This window comes from Siniperca chuatsi, linkage group LG8 (genome assembly GCF_020085105.1).
Source record: "Siniperca chuatsi isolate FFG_IHB_CAS linkage group LG8, ASM2008510v1, whole genome shotgun sequence".
NCBI lineage: Eukaryota > Metazoa > Chordata > Actinopteri > Centrarchiformes > Sinipercidae > Siniperca > Siniperca chuatsi.
In genome coordinates this window covers 17,196,234-17,204,947 of record NC_058049.1, presented here as the reverse complement: position 1 = coordinate 17,204,947, position 8,714 = coordinate 17,196,234, and the positions used below count along the sequence as shown (strand labels likewise).

Below are 8,714 nucleotides of genomic sequence, written 5' to 3'. Positions count from 1 at the left end.
TTTCTTGGGATGACAGGTTCCCTCGTAAACATTCCATTATCAAGTCATATATTATATTATAAGTCCTATTCAAAGAATTTTGAGTTTCTCCACAATAACCTGAATCTATTTTCTGCCCACCATTTTCTGCACATTCACAAAATTACTGTGCAATAGTATAAGCAAGTCAGACAAGAGTCAATGGCTGTCAATGGGCTGGACAAAAATTATATTATATATATATATATATATATAGAGAGAGAGAGAGAGAGAGAGAGAGAGGCTACTGTACTAAACAATTACATCTCAGTCTTTTTGCATCTCAATCTCACAGTGAAATGTGTTCATCAGCTCTCACTCAGCTTGTTGGTGACAGTAGTGGAAGTGAGCAGAGATGCAGAACAGCTGGTGGAGCAGAGCGGAGGGAGCAGAGAGGGGCTTAGATCAGGCCACAGGCCACCTCCTCATCCTGACAGCACTCCCTTATGGACATGTTAATGCTACAGCAGCCTCTGGGCTACCATCCAGCGTCTGGTGTGTGCAGTTCATACAGTTCAGAGGGGACGAATGGATATGTCTGCTGTGTATGTGAGTCATGGGAAAAAATATAAAATATAGCCTCTTGGTGTCCTCTGAGGCTAAAGTGAAGGCTGGATCACCAACAGAGAAAAGAGGACAACTGCCCCAAGGCAACAGAGCTCCAGGGTGCCCAGAAAGCTCCAGGCTCGTCAACTGGTTTGTACTAATTTAATTGACATTTTGTTTGGGAATATGTACCATTAAAACACAATAACAACTGACATGATAACAGTCCTGTTGTTGAGGCCCTGTCTTGAGGAGGGTCCCTGTGTGTTTATGTAATGTTAACGACCAAATTACCACCAGTGGGAGAAATGAGAGTGTAATAGGGGCCCCAGGGCTCCATGGCAGGTCAATCCATGATTAAAGGGACAGTTCAGTTTCTGGGAATTCTGCTGCTTTTTTCCAACTTACCTAGAATGAGATGAAACTCGTGACTTATGCCAGTTTAAAGTTAACACCAGGCTGAAAAGCAGTGTTTCACTGCCCTCTCTGGTTGAAAGTTTCAAGTCAGTTGCACCTCTGACCACACCCAGCATCACTGTTGGGTGTGGTCAGAAGTGTGCTCTGTTTCACCTGTAACCACACCCAACAGTGATGTCATGGTGTCCTGAAGTACACCTGTACATCACTGCAGCAAGGTGAGAAGTTAAACCACTGGAGGTTAGCAAAAACAAGCTTTTCAGGGGGTGTTAAGTTACTCTTTAAAACTACATTAATCATTTTATGGCCACAGAGCATCAAGCTGTAAGGACAACACTGAATATGATAAGTTGATATGGCAAAATTGTTGGCAAACAGTTGCTTATGTACACATCCAGCAGAAACAGAGTTACATTAGTATTCATTTGGAGTCGTGTTTATGGCCGCCTGACAAAAGTCAAACATTTAGCTCTGTTTGGTCTCCACTAACTCCTCTAAAAAATAAAGCAAAATATCTGTCTCTATAGCTTGTAAATGCACCAGCTAGTTAACTTCAGAATGACGCCTTTTGAAGTTGTAGGAAACAGAGCACCTGGACGAAACTTGTGCAAACATGCAAACAGAACCAAGAACAGTTTTTCTCTAAGGGGACAGTGCAAACCACTGAGCCACCATGCTGCAAATGTCTGCTTAATTACTGAATGTATGAGATCAAGTAGCACTTTCAAAAGTAGATATTTACCTCTTCCATTGTTGAGGATTTAATACTTTGTACATGTTAGTCTGGTGTTAACATAAAGTACACCTTTTTTTCCGCAAGTGAGGAGCTCATTATTCCTCCACTATAGCTGTCAGTGCATGTAAAATGGAAATAGATAAGACATTTTTACATGTTTAGATTATCTCATCTTATATCTTTCAGTGACACAGGTGTCTTCCCCCTGGGTGCGCACTGTGTATATCTGGAAGAGAGAAAGGTGTAACATACTCATGTCCTTATAATCTTTAGCCCCTAATAGAGGAGGCCTGACTGTCCCATGAAGCAGAAAAGGTCAAAATGATCACATCACAATGGAGTGTGGGCCATGGTGCACGTCCTACAGAGGCAGACGTGTTGAAACACTGTTGACTGCTGCTCCTGCAGAGCTGGTTGACAGAAAGAAGGAGGTAGGAAAGAGGAAGAGAACAAAACAAGCAGGCTATGCGTGTGAGTGTATATACCTGTGTCATATTTGGAGTCAGGTGTTAAGCCTCTGCTGTTCTTTTTCCTAATGGGATATCATTTCTTGAAGTCCCATCTGACACTGACAATGAAATGAGAATAATCTCATTTTCTCAGTTGGCAGCATAAAGCCATGTATTGTGTTTTTTATTTTTGGTGTAATTTTAACGCAGAGTAAAGAGTAATTTATTATGCAACTGGTATGCCATGAAGGTTGAGTCAATCCTGCAGCTCTGCGTAAATAACTCATCATAGAAGTCAGTTCTTATATAAACGTAAAATTGTCAAACTATAACGTTGACAGTGCTTAGTCACTGTGAAAATGGATGTGTTTTCTGGAACACCTTGCCATTTTGCTGTACAGTAAACACACTAGTCCTCTGTGTTAATTCTTATAACAGGAACACACACGAGTCGCCCACTATCGCAGTAGTGTACTAATGAGCAAAATTACTGAGGCTGATGAGATGACATTTATTCAGTCAGATGTTAGTATTTGATGAAAAAGAGGGTCTTCTTTGTCTTGAAATCTTATGTCTTTCTTGACAAATGTCACAGGATTGTTCTTCATCACTAAGATGAAGCCATGGCAACAAAAGTCATATCACCTCGCTGACGTTTTCATCTTTCAAAATGGGTTTTGCTGAGGAAGATGTCAGTTTGACCTCTACACTCATTTGGACAGAGCTAGATGGAGGCTTTCTACACCCGCACAATAACTCATATGAGTTTTGTTGTTGTGTGCTTCCCGCCGAACTGGACTTTAAAGGGGTAATCCAACGCCAGCTGAAAATCTTGTTTTTACTGACCTCCAGTGGTTACTGTTGAGTGTATAAGTGTATTCTGGGTGTAGTCACTTAAGACCTTGACATCGCTGTTGGGTATGTTGAGTGATGTCACAGCTGTGACCACACCCTACAGTGATGTCTGTGTGGTGCAACAGACTTGAAGCTTTCACCCAAAATAGGTCAGTGCAAAAACGTTTTTCAGACTGGTGTTAAGTAAAATTAACAATTAATAATAAATAAAATAAATAAAAAATTAATATTAACAATTCAAACTTTTGAATTAAACACATGAATTAAATAACCACATAAATATGTGAATAGGTTTCTGTCAAAACTTGTTTGAACTGCAGTTCAGGACTTAACATCTTGATGAAAGACAATGATGATGAGGGTGATTATTATACCTGCATTAACTGAGTTTTGGGCCACTTATTGCAACACAACAAACTGTAAACACAACACTGACATATTATGTCCTTGTAAAGTTGATATGGCAACAGGCAAACTTTTGAATATTTAAACACCCAGCAGACACAGAGTGGCATCAGCATTCATTTGAAATTGTGTTTCTGGCCACCTGGTGAAGTCCTTTCATCAACTCCTGAGAAAAATATCTGGCTCTTTATCCGCTAAATGCTCCACTATGTTTACCAGCTAATCGCTAACTTTGTCTTTCTGCCATTTGGTACTAGGCAGGCAGCATTATTGCAGCATTTTGTTTAAAACATCTGGCTGCTGTGTCTGGAAAAGATGCTCATGAGAACGGTGAGAGTGAATCAAAATGATAAAGATCCGAAAAGTCACTATAACACACTGCTGAGGTGAGGGGAACTGCAGAATTAAAACATAATTTGAGGGACTTGTCACTACTAACAACTCCTTCCACATAACACATTCATTTGACCCTTGTTCAGATGGAAATATCAATTAGTGTAGCTTTAAAGTATGAAGAACAACTTTCCTGATCATAGTCAGTAATATCTTCTTCTTCTTATTTCCTAAGAAGAAATCCTATTCCCAGGGTAAGAACTACTTTCACTGCTTGACATTCAGCCCTGCTAATCTTTATAATCTGTACTTCTGTTTGTCTCCAAATTTAACCTCTTAGAGCACAATTCCAGGAATGAAAAAAAGGCTTACGTACCTCCCACTAGTAATTCTCCTGCCCCACTTAAAAATACTCTTACACACCACTTTAGGTCAAAATGGTTCAACAGTTCACTGTGCTTCTCATTCTTCTAAAAGGAAACCAAAGTAGGCAACTAGGAACTTAAACCAAAAGAGTGACTCCATAATTTTGCTTCTTCCCCAATTTTTCACTTATCTTCTTTCATGCTACTCCAGAACTGCCAAGAACATAAACAAGCAGGTTTATCAGCTAAGAGGCACAAAATGCCACAACACACAAACAAAATAGAACTTATCAGAAAGTCTAAATGCATGCCTAGCCTTTAGGTGTCTCACTTTGCTCATGTTTGTGTCAATGTGGCCTTCACTGACACATGAAAGGTTTACATAAATATGTGTAACATTCTGAGAGTGAACACTGTGTACATGCTCTCACTCTGAAGAGCTCAGTCGAGGCATGTGCACATAAAATTGTGGCTCAAGACAGCCATGTAATGAAGGTACTAGTATAAACTAAACTTGATGCAAGGAAACTGAGATTTGACCAATTATATGTGCCAGTTGATTTCATGTGGGAAAGATCTACTCTACAGGTTGATTGACTAAAAAAACTTGACACAAACCATGCACAACTCTCTTCTCAATTTCATTCACTATTAAGGGATTTCTGTTTTTGAATTTGTCTCAAGTGACGAATAAAAGAAACAAATCGCTGCAAATCCTTTGACGTATTGAAAGAAAAAAAAAATCCAAATTGCAATCAGTGCTCTTACCTCAAAGCAGTAAACTCATTTTGGGTGAAAAAGATGAGTGCATCCCAACCGTTTACCTCTCTATCGCTCTTCTTTAAAGCTTTGCTCTTTCCCAGTAGTGTACTTCTAGCCTCTACTTTCTGCGAGTTCACATATCTCATGTCTCGATCAGCAGCCCACTGCGAGCTCAAAGCGTGCAGCCCAATAAACCTCATCTTATTTTCCAACCAAGATGCTGTTTATGATGTGTGAGAACCACACTCTGTTGTTGTAATATCAGCCTGCAGAGCGGCTTAGACGACACACTGGTACAATCACTCTGAGGTGCTGACTGTCAACATTGGGTATACAGGTAGGTAAAGAAGCAGAGCCCCATCATCACCTGTTTCAACAGTGAATCATGAAACCTGAAGGCTGCTTATCTCCTAACCTGCAAATAAATACAAAATCGATCACGGAAAACTGCAAAATGATACGCGAAAATAGCCAGGCTGCTTCGACAACTCTGTCTGATTCCTTTCTGCCTGTCAGCCTGTCTTTGTTGCATGGATCTTTTATGCTTTTGGTTTATGCAAATCCTCCTCTTTATCTCTGCCTTTACTCTAAGGCACAACCCAGTAGTGCAATGTGTTGGAGAGATCTAATCATTCGACAGAATTAATTTTTACATGAATCTGGACCACAATACCAGTTTTTTCTGAAATCGTTATAAGAGAAAATGCCACTCACATCTCCCAATTTCTGTTACCTACATCAATTTGAATCCTTTAAATAGTGCCATTGTACTCCTCCTTCTTATCTTAATATCTTTTTTCATTCCCCATTTCATTTAAACAGGCAACAATGACTTTATTCTGTCATTCACTAAGGGTTTGCCATCATGAATGGCTTACTTTAACCTGTGCTTATCTGTTATCTGTGCTTTGTTTTCCAGTGATTAAGAGCATGATTTGGAAACCATTTCCAGAAACAAAGCGACGTATGTGATGTTGTTCGTGACTCCTGCTCACTGAAGCGCACAATCAAAGCCAAATGAGTCCATAAACAGACTCTGACATGCAAGCTGTCATCTGATGGACATTTGGCTCTGCCAGAGCTCATTTGAAGCCGGGTTAGGTGAGCATATGCATGTGTGCACAAACACACACACCCACACACTCACGGCATTAGCGCCTGACAGTGTCATTCTTCATTGGAAACCAAACTAGGTAGGGCCCTCATGAATTACGCACTGCACATAGCCAGGCCACAGTGCAACAGGAACCTGCCAATTAAAATAGATTAATTCTGCTCATTGTGCACCTACTTCAACCCAGAAATGAGGGGGAGGGGGTTAAGAGAAGAATGCGAGGGGAAGGACAGCAGAAGAGGAGAGGAGGAAAGTGGAGAGCATTTTCATATAATGTCATCATAAGTGCATGTGAAAGCAATCACATTTATTCACACAGACCCACAGAGTGTATGCAAGTACCAGTGAGGATGCTCTTAGTCACTGTCACTTGTAGAGTTTCACACATAATCATAGTGATGCTCAGTGCTGACTGCAAACTGGAAATTAATCCAGTTGGGATCATCATGGCAACCTCTGACCCCCCCCCCCAACAAAACCACTATCATCACCACCACCCTTTTCTCCATGGATATATATTATGAGCACCAAGAGGGCAGCCCATTAATTCCAATGAAAGTTTCCCACCCACCACATACAGTACATTGACAATTTCAGGCTTCTTCATTGTTGGCCCTCACGACACCTCACAAGTTTTTTTTTCTCTGGCTCGCTGCCTGCACACATGGAAGAAACAAAAACAATATCTTGATAAAACTCTTGGTGGCTTTTAAATATAATTGGACACAATGGTTTAAATTGTGACAAATTCAACAAGTGAGTTTTTAATGCCCAGCTGTGTTCCTGGGGGCTTGGTACACAAACACACACACACACACGAACCCTGCTCTTTCATGCTCCCACCAGTAGGTTTATCTGTGATGCTCGGTCTGTTCTGAGCACTATTTTTTGATGTCATCTACGTTTTTTGACTAATGTTTGCATCTATTTTAGTTACTGTTTCAGAGCCTTGGCAGGATTTTATAAAAAGTAAAATTTTCCATCCCTTGCCCCTTTTTTTCGACCAGACACTCATCATATCATTGGGATTTTTCACATTTAATTATTCAGTCATCTATTAAGTTAGATTTTAATTTGGAAAATGAAGGTTAGTGCCCTGAAATTTGCATATAATTGCTCAGCCAATCATAACAAGCCCAGTTTACAGACCCTATTCAAGGGATGTCATGACTCTACATGGCATTAACACCTCTAAATGAGTTCTGTGCCAACTGCTGATGATTGGCTCCTTGTCTGTGTAGACCAGCTGGAGACCATGCTGAGAACTTAACGGTTGGAGGGTTCTACCTAGAATTATAAAACTAGGGTTAATGCCTGCTCTTAGTGCTATATGGCACTGGTTACACACCCTGAAGGATTAGGGTGAAGAAGCCTAACATTTGCAGTTCCTCTGTGACACTAATATGCAAGGCTGGATTAACAGCTCCACTGGAGCAGTAGGTGGCCTTGGTCAAGGACACCTCAGTGATGGTAATGAGGGAGGGGCAAGTGCTGCTATTTCACTTTCCCCACCCAGATTTGTCATGGAAATCTGGAAATATACACCATACATATTGTATATTTCTAAATATATTTTTGTTTAATCAAATTCTCACAAACCAACTGACACACAGCAGTTTTGTCTCAGTATAGTATTCAAGCATAGCAGTATTTTTTGTTTTAAACCTGTGCTGCCAAGAGTTGGAGCAAAGGGGATCAAAAAGGGCCTACAACTCACTTTTGCCTTTGAGCCCCCTAGCGGGTTAATGTGGTTTTGTCAAAATGGCATTTAAAAAAGGCTGTACACAGTCATGTGGGGTCACGGTCTCACACACAGGTGATATAAAGGTTTAACACACTCCATGGCACATAGTTGTGCGAGTTGGAAGCTGGGAGGACTGGTCCCCACCGGTCCAAAAGACACAAAACACAAAAATTCACATGCTTCAGAAAAGAATACTGTACACAGGATTCAAATGATGCAATTTCTTCTCTCTTTGCCCAGCATGGGGTAGATGGGAAAAAAGCAGTGAGTTGCACTGCAGGACATGATGTTCTTGAAGTAAATCAGGATTTGGACTGAGTGTAGTACTGCTCTGCTCCCCTCAAATTAGCAAACAGCTTGAGTGGACTGATAGCACTAATAGTTTGTGCTGGTCCAGTAAATAAGATATAAGGAGGAGCCCTGTTCTTAAATCATATTGCTAAAACAGATAATCCCAAAGTTTGGGTGTTTATTTTATGTTTTGAAACATTAAATGAATGCAGTTTTATATATTTCTGCACAGCTTTGCCATCATGCACATATACGTTATTATTAAATCAGGTCATGCGCAGACACAATGCAGTTTTATTCTTAATTGCTCTACAATTCACCAGATTAATGTTCACTAATGAAATGTTTAATATTATATGGGAAAATGTTTTGAAAATTAATTTGAAACTGTATTGTATTGCATCTGATATCTTTTTAGGTGGAAAGCTTCCCCCTTTGACATCTGGGCCGCTCTTTTTTTGCCAAAATTAATTAAATTCCCCGTCTAACCAGAGCTGCCAACAAACTGTCAGCAAAAAAGCAACATGCTTGGACTGAAGAGAACTCACATCTCTCTCTCCATCTGTCTTGGAAATCTGCATGGAGCGACCTGTCTCTAGTCTGTCTTAATTTGTAATTATGTGGAGGCGGCATCACAAACTGGACTTGATTGACATGGATTTTCTCAATGTGTCATTGT

The 8,714-nt window shown here is 40.3% G+C and overlaps 1 long non-coding RNA gene across 1 annotated transcript; it reads left to right on the top strand.

The window, feature by feature from the left end:
• Positions 1-535: 535 nt before the first annotated feature.
• LOC122880381 lies at positions 536-8,714 on the top strand. The gene is made up of 3 exons (XR_006378914.1): positions 536-714; positions 5,806-5,987; positions 8,454-8,714. It is a non-coding gene; the product is annotated as an uncharacterized LOC122880381 (long non-coding RNA).